Genomic DNA, 7,970 nt, shown 5'->3' on the forward strand with positions numbered 1-7,970 from the left:
GCAAGGCATAACAAACCAGTGGTTAATGTTAAATGATCTTTCTATTTTACTGGGTTTTAGTTGTTGTTGTTTTTCCCTTCCATCTCCTGATAAATTATAGCTAAATTTCAGTGTCTCCCAGCATTGCCTTACACCTAAATGTCAGTCTCAAAGAAGTCCTTTGTTCAAGTAGTAATTTCAATCATTTTCCTGACAAATCATCATTCATGGATATTCCAGTTAGAGTACAATGTTTTGGGAATTAAATGCAATTGGAACCCCTTTATGTCCTGCAAATATCAAAACTGAAGACAGTCTTAAGTGATGCTCCCTGTGTGAACTGAGCTTTGACAGATCGATCTATCCTCAAAAAACAGGACTTCCTCAGCAGACTTATGATGTGTCTTAATACACAGCCAATTGTCAAGTTTCGTGGGTAGCCTTTGACTTGTCTGCAAGAAGCTGAGAATGCCTGAATGGCACAGTCTCCTGAATATAAAATTTGACTTCTGATACCAAGGCCATGCATTGTTTCATCCAGAGGCTGCAGTCCTGGAGGCAAGAGGTCTGAGGAAGAAAACATGTAAATGTGTCTCCTGGTTTACATTAAACTGAGTTATAAAGGGCAGAGAGACTCCCTGTTTGGATAATTTGCTGCAGTGGCTTTGAACCAACAAACCCTGCAGGGGAATGGGAAGGCACAATCTTACCTCTAAACTGGCAGTAATGAGGAGAGATTGCCTGCATATGAACTCTATCTGAGCTGACAGTAAACTTGATTTTTTTCAATTCAAAAAAGTATTCCAAAGTATTAGGGACTCGTAATGAGGGAACAGATTTAGTCATATCCAGTAAGAAAACCTTTGACTGGGCTAGTGAATCTGACTGAGCTCTCCATACTCTGTCTCTCTTACTGAGCAAGGGCTCTGCAATTGTAAGAGCCACCAAAGATTGCATTTGTGACAGGCAAAAGTCTGAAATAAATATCTACCTAGGAACTGTCCTTTTCCTGCAACATCAGGCCTGGTGGGTATGTTCATTGGTCTGGCTTCATCAAATTCAACCAGGTAGAATAATGTACACCTCATCTTATTTTACCTTTTACATAGCCAAGTGAACAGGAGAACTGGAGGAAAGGCAGAGAGAAATCTTCCATTTTGCAGGATCAAAAAAGTATATGATGCAGAGCCAATAATCATATAAGTGAAGGAGCAAAACTGCAAACCTTTCCTTTTGGAATTTGAAGAGGAGAGTGATCAATCATAGGGCATCCTCAGATTGAAAATAGCATCAGGGGTCTACTGCCTCTCCGACTTGTGGTTTGAAAGCCTAAAATGATGGAGATTCTCCAGCATTGTATTCAGGATCATAGGAGGCAGGACACTGCCAGGTGAGCATGACATATGGTACTCCTGATTCAGACAGGGTGGTCCTCAAGGATCCCTACTAGTCTCATCCACAGCCAGCATGGTCTCGTGCACACGTGAATCCTCAGAGTAAACAAAGCATAAAACATGCACCACTAGATGTTAAGGTTGCTCTGCAGGGGCATAGATGCAAGTAGGTTTTCTGCGCTGTTACGAGATTTCAGAAAAAGTTGCTAATTACAAAAGAAGTTTCACTCATGGGATGGTGCTCACCACTTGCAGAATTTGAGTCCTGGGGGAGATATCAAAGGTAAGAAAGGTTTAATAGTGAAAAGTAAATAGAGAAAAGCAACAGAGAAAGTAAGGAGCAGCAGAAGACAAGGAATGGGATCAAAGCAGTGAAACCAAGCAGTGAAATCAAACTAAACTCGTTCTCACATCGCTGGCTGAATGGAAACAGATGGCATATAGACACCTCTTGATTTACATGGCTGTTTGTCAGCATAAGTAAGGAGGCTAACGTAGAGGTACCTATGAGTCCGACAATTTCTGCCTGCCTGTGGCACACATTTGATCAAAGTTCAAACAGACAAGGGACCAGCACTGTATGGCAGAGGTGTTTCTGGTGATGAGAACAAAGAGAATTGGGCTGACACAACAGAGCCTATTCCACATGGGTCAGTTCTGTAAAAGATGTCTAGCCTCAACAATTCGTAAGGAAAATCAATTTCTGTCACTCGTTAAGCAGTTAAACCTCATTCATCAAAGCTTTCACACTAAACTTGGACTGCAGGAGATCAACAGGTCTTTAGTCTACCTTTAGTTAACCTGGAGGAAAAATGTTTTGCTAAAATCTAAGGAATCTTTTTACACAGAAATCAGGTTATGCCCTCATCAGTTATGCCATCAACTTCAGAAAAAAGAAGACTGGATCCAATGTTGCACTGTTGTAAACTGGATGAAAAATAAAAGGAATTTAATTTCTAAATTATTTTATTCAGATAAATATGGTATTCATGGTATCTTATACAAGTAAATCTTTCCGACTATCCCATTGACTATTCTTATCAATAGCCAGTTATATAAAACTGTAATATTCAGAAGAACATTTGATATAGTGTTCATGCTTAAAATGAAAATGATAAATAAAGTCAGGAGCTGGATAGTCACTGCTATTGAATGGGAGGCACGATGGCTGAGGTCAAAACTGGGAAAAATTTGCACAGGAAATTCCACAGAATGCTTAACATGTCCCATCGGTTATTCACAAATAGCAATGATGAATTTACCCAAGAGACGATATTTGTAATCATTTTCTCTTGGAACTTGAATGTGATTCAAATACCCACAATTAAATTAAAAATTAAATTCAATCCAATTTTGATTTTGATTACAGTTTTCTCCTGTAACTGGAAGTTTTGTGCCTGTATATGCAAATACATAACTCTATATTTATACATACAGTGTTTAGTGGACACTTCCAGTTGTGTATTTTACAGCTGCAGCATGTATGTTGTCTTTAAGAGCACTGTGACCTTCCTTCATATAGAGGGCTGTGAATGCAAGAGCAGAAGATATGTCCAAATGTTCTGTGCTTTTCCTGCCTCTGCTTCAGTACTCCCCATAGTTTGGCAATTGCTCAGACAGGAAGGTCTGATACTTTGCCTGTTTCACAGGTTAAGTCAGCTTACTGCATCACCATTCTCCAAAATTCACCAACCTGTCTGTGTTTCCACTGCATTGAAGTTAATTAGTTTCTCTGATCTTGGGTTCCATACTTTTCAATCCTTAAACTCTAGAGTCTAAGAGGCAAGAAGTGTCTTTTACTCCGTGTTTGTACAATGAGTGACACAGTAAGGCCTTATTAGTAGCTGAGATCTGTAGCTATTATGGCAACACCGCAAGTGCTGCTGTCATCTTAAAATCAAATACTCTACCACAGATGCATTTAGCACCTGAGAGTCAAATAAAGCAATAGGTCATTGACGTGCAATCAAGACTGGATTTCACTTGAAACAGTAACACTAAAGAAGGCATTCAGGTGTGGAAACTGGAGCTGACTTGAAATACAGCTTCTGTGATGTTTTGCAGGTGTACCCGAGCATTTTCTGCCTTTCATCTGAACTGCCCCATGTGGCTTTTTTGCCCTCCCACCAGATCAGCATGCACAAGACCGCATCAGTGCAGCGAGCAGCAGCTAATGTACCTTCAGGGACCGTTAGCTCAAGCTAGCTGTAGCCCTGTGTCTTTGGGCAGCCCAGAACATAGGCAGCATAGGCAGCATGAGTAACTCCCCAGACGTTCTTTACTAGGTTACATTTGCAATTGTCTTAAATTATCTCAGTAAGGAAATGCCTCTTGGCAAGCCAATATTTGCGAGCCCTCAAAAGGTAGAGTTGATTTTGGTGTGCCCTCCACTGATCCAGTTTGTGCTGAGTGCCAGAGCAGGAACCTGAATCCTTCTGAAGGTCTGCCACCCACCAGAGCTTCTTTCCTACCTAGTGGCAGTTTCCAACACACATCTACTGTATTGGAACAAACACACACACTGTTATGTTTATGCCCTTTTCTTTCACTATTCACAAAAGCAAATGCAGAATAAATAAAAAATCCTGCTCAAAAAAAAAAAAACAGTGACAATGCTCAGGAGTTATCTGCTGTTGTTTCCCCTTTGTTATACCCATCACAGGCTGGATAACAGGAAGGTGAAGATGGGAGAAGAGAGAGCAGCAGATGTTTAAAAGCTCCTGGCCAAGCGGTCTGGAAGATGTTTCACATCTGGGAGGGAAAATATTCATGTATGAACTGCAGTAGTTACTTAATCCCTATACCAAGAGAAAATTGGAGGAGAACATAAAGACTGAGGCAGCTCTGTTTGTTTCTATTGAAAGCCTCTGTTTTGGCAACGAAGAACTGAGCCTAAGTTGATATGTCCCATTTCCTTTTCCCCTTTCCCCCTCTCTCCATTTCCACTTCCCACTGATTTAAACTGGAAACCAGTCAAATGTTCTCCTTAGGCCTGCAAATCCAATTCTTTGTAGCTGTGTTTTCAGATGAAAACGCCTGGTTATGTGTAACATATGGGTTTTATAAAGGTGGCTATGTATTAAAAATAAAGTAGAAAAAGAAGGAATAAAGTTTATTATTTTATACAGTGAAGTGGACACCGTATATGGCTAATTCTTGAATTAAATGAGTTTTCCAAGAAAATGTTTAGTCTTTCATTGAAAAATTACTTTAAATACTTTGCCACCAAGAAACTAAGGCAGCGTAAGTTTTATGAACATATATTTTTTCCCTTCACAGAAACATTTGCTTGACTGACCCCTTATAGTTCCAGAAACAAATATGAATACATTTGCTTAAAATAACAAAACCACACACAATACTTAAGTCATTAGGATGATTTAGCAGTGGTTCAATATTTCTTTTGGCTGAGTGCTCTGGATGAAATCCCATGTATACATTTTTGCATTTTACACTGATACTTTTACTTCAGTTTATACAGTAATTTCTGTCAGACACTGTGCTTCTAGTAGTACAAAAAGATAGTTGCTTATAGACTGTCTCTGTCACAAGGGCATGTGCAAGATATAGATTTTTTAATTTGAACTTCTTTAATGCATTGCACTTTATGGGTGTTACCTCAGAGAATTAACTGAGATGGTCAACTTATATTCCCTACCACTTAAAGAATAAACACAGCCATTGGGTAATGGGATATTATGACAAATGTAAGGGGGAAAAAAATGCCTCATTTCTGGAGAAACTGCATCAGAATGTCCTCTTCTTCTTCATGCCTAACATACACAGAAATAGTATCTGCTAAACTGTAAATTTAATTACAAGTAACCACATAAAATGCACTAGCACAGTCTCTCTGTATCAAACTTCTATTGGCTTCACTTTTTACATGCCAGAATAATCCTTTGTGAGATTTCACCTTAACTATCTTTAGTTTATGCCTGTGTAGCTGACACTCATACCTAGCACCCTTGCAGTATTAAGGCAGCTGATGTAGCCCAAGTATTGCTGCACAAGCCTTTCCATCTGTAACTCACCAAATCCCCTACTATGATCCCGACACTCAACTGTCTATTGCTCAAGACCATGTATGTACAAAGACATTATTTTGCCTGAGGAAGGGTGGCAGAGCCTAGCCCTAAAGAGGCACATGTATTTACAGGTCTTAACCCATCCTTCTACAACTGTCTCCTGGCTTAAGTCTGGCTGGCTTAAGTACGATGGCAAGGCAGTTTCTAATTCTTCTGGTCACACTTTATTATAGTCTGGTTATTAGACATAATAAGCTTAAGTTTTCCCTTGCTTTTAGTAATTTTAAAAAATAAAGTAAATTTGTCCAGGAATGAGCTATACACTGAAAATAAATCTATCTTTTTTGTCAAAGAAATTGTTAGCTGGGGCTGATAATTTCTTTGTTCAGAGCAGATACGGATATTGCCTTGGCCTTCTAAATTGGTACGCCATGCCCCATGCTGTCTGCAAGTATCAGTATGGAGCCAGACACCGTAGATGCTGAATATACTATATAACGGAGAGGTCCCTGTCTAACAAAAAATTCTTTTTTTTTTTTTTTTAATGAAAGAGAAATAATGAGACAACCTCACAGCATTTTAGTCCACATTTCTCTATTTCCTTCCCATAAAAGGTCTCAAAGAAATGCAAAGCACCATTGAAGAGTTCAAAGACATACCTCAGAATGTGACTGCACATTCAAGGCACACTGACATATTTGAGATTGGATAGCTCTACTGGAGAAAAAAAAGAAAAGAGAGAGAGAAAAGAAAGAAAAAGGCTCAGCATACAAAATACAATACACAATATCCAGTTCTGCTGTGTGAAACTCAATGCATTCATTTTGCTCACTGAGCAAACTAGGTCCCAGAGCATAACACATACAATAAATCTATCCAGTTTTTCCATAGGACTGATTTCTAGAGAAGCTAAAAATTAGTTGGTGTAAATGATGCAGAGACTGATGCAGTCCAATTTATAAATTGGGTTGAAAAGTTTGACATGCTGAACCAGATTATACAGTATAATGCATCACTATGTAATTGATAAGTACATTATGTTCAAAGAAAGCCCTGCTAACTCAAGTGTAACTTATTTATTTATTTATTTATTTTAATCATTGTGTAACTTGGTCATCAGTTCATTGTCAGTTGCACAATTTTTCCAAAGGAGATTTGGTCCTTTATTAGCTGTCTAAAACTGAAAGTTTGTTATATTCTGGTACTCAAAAAAGAATTAATAATAATAACAAAGAAATATATTAGAGCTTTTAATGTCCATTTTGGGGGCTTTTTCCACTTAGGAAAAAAGTTTTCCCTATGTTTGGTGAAGAAATGTAAAAGTCCAAATGAAATATATGTGATGTTATCACCAGTTGGAGAGGTGATGGGGAATGGGAGGAATATACAATTTCCAGTCAGTCCTCAGTTAAGAGAAAACGAGGTATAACAGAGTTCATAGAAAGGTTCTTGGAGAAGAAAAAATAGAAATTTTAAAAAATACTCCACCAAAAAAGAAATCTTGATTTCATACTAGCTATTCAGTATATTTCAAATCTTCCACTGATGATCTGCATATATTTCAAAGGAAATGAAAGCGTTCCCTCTGTAATTACTAGAATATGTGCCCTGATCCAATGCCGATTACAGACAGGGTCTTAAATCTCTGTAATCTGTCTGAAATGTTATTAAATATTAGATTTCAGTGTGATTTGTTTTCTTATCAATTTACTTGTAACTTTACTGCCATTCCCTGCCAAGGGACCTTGAACTGGAGGCTGCTGCTTTAATCTCAATTTACTATACTATAATGCAAAATTAAAGAAAAATGAAGAAAGTTGAATATTACCGAGGAATGTGATTGATAACTTTGTGTCATTTTTGAGTTGTAATATTATAAACTGAATTTTATGATACTCTACCCTAATAGTGACATATTTAACATTTTAAGACTGGATATTATAATTTTATGGGGCAAAATGGGTATTGTTAGAAGATTATACTGTAGTGCTTTGTCAAATCCTTGTATATTAAATACCAAAACACTATGATAAAATGATGGTAAGAGTCTGACATCCTCTCAGAGAAGCAAGATAATCCATCCTTAAGTCTCATTTCTGCTTTGAGATGTCATAGAGGTCTCCGGTCAGTGAGAACTGTAACGCACAGCGTTTGCCACAATACTTAGCCATTAGGAATAATGAACATTACTCTTATGGGAGGGGGGTGGGTAATGGACATTAAAAGCTTTCAACAAACTGGCAGTTTTAACTGGAAAATGACAAAACAGAGAATATTTTTATATCCCTGCAAGTTCTGTTTTTCTCCTGGGCAGTTCCAGTTTGACATACACCCAAAGGATGCATATCAAAAGCGAACTGCCACGAGCGCGCTTATGGTTGCTTTTTCCTCCTGCATTTTGTGGTTGCAGCCTGCTGCTCAGACTTCTCCACATCTAAGCCCACTGATGCATTTCTGGCTTGCTGCTGATGGTGGTGCTTGTTGATTTGTGAAACATTTTCTTCTCTTGTTCTTTTCTCTACCTCTCTTCCTCTCAGTCCATCTTTAAACTATGGGAACCTGGAATACA

This window comes from Tinamus guttatus, unplaced genomic scaffold, assembly GCF_059628265.1.
Source record: "Tinamus guttatus ecotype Peru unplaced genomic scaffold, ASM5962826v1 Tinamus_guttatus_pri_ptg000639l, whole genome shotgun sequence".
NCBI classification, from domain to species: Eukaryota; Metazoa; Chordata; class Aves; order Tinamiformes; family Tinamidae; genus Tinamus; species Tinamus guttatus.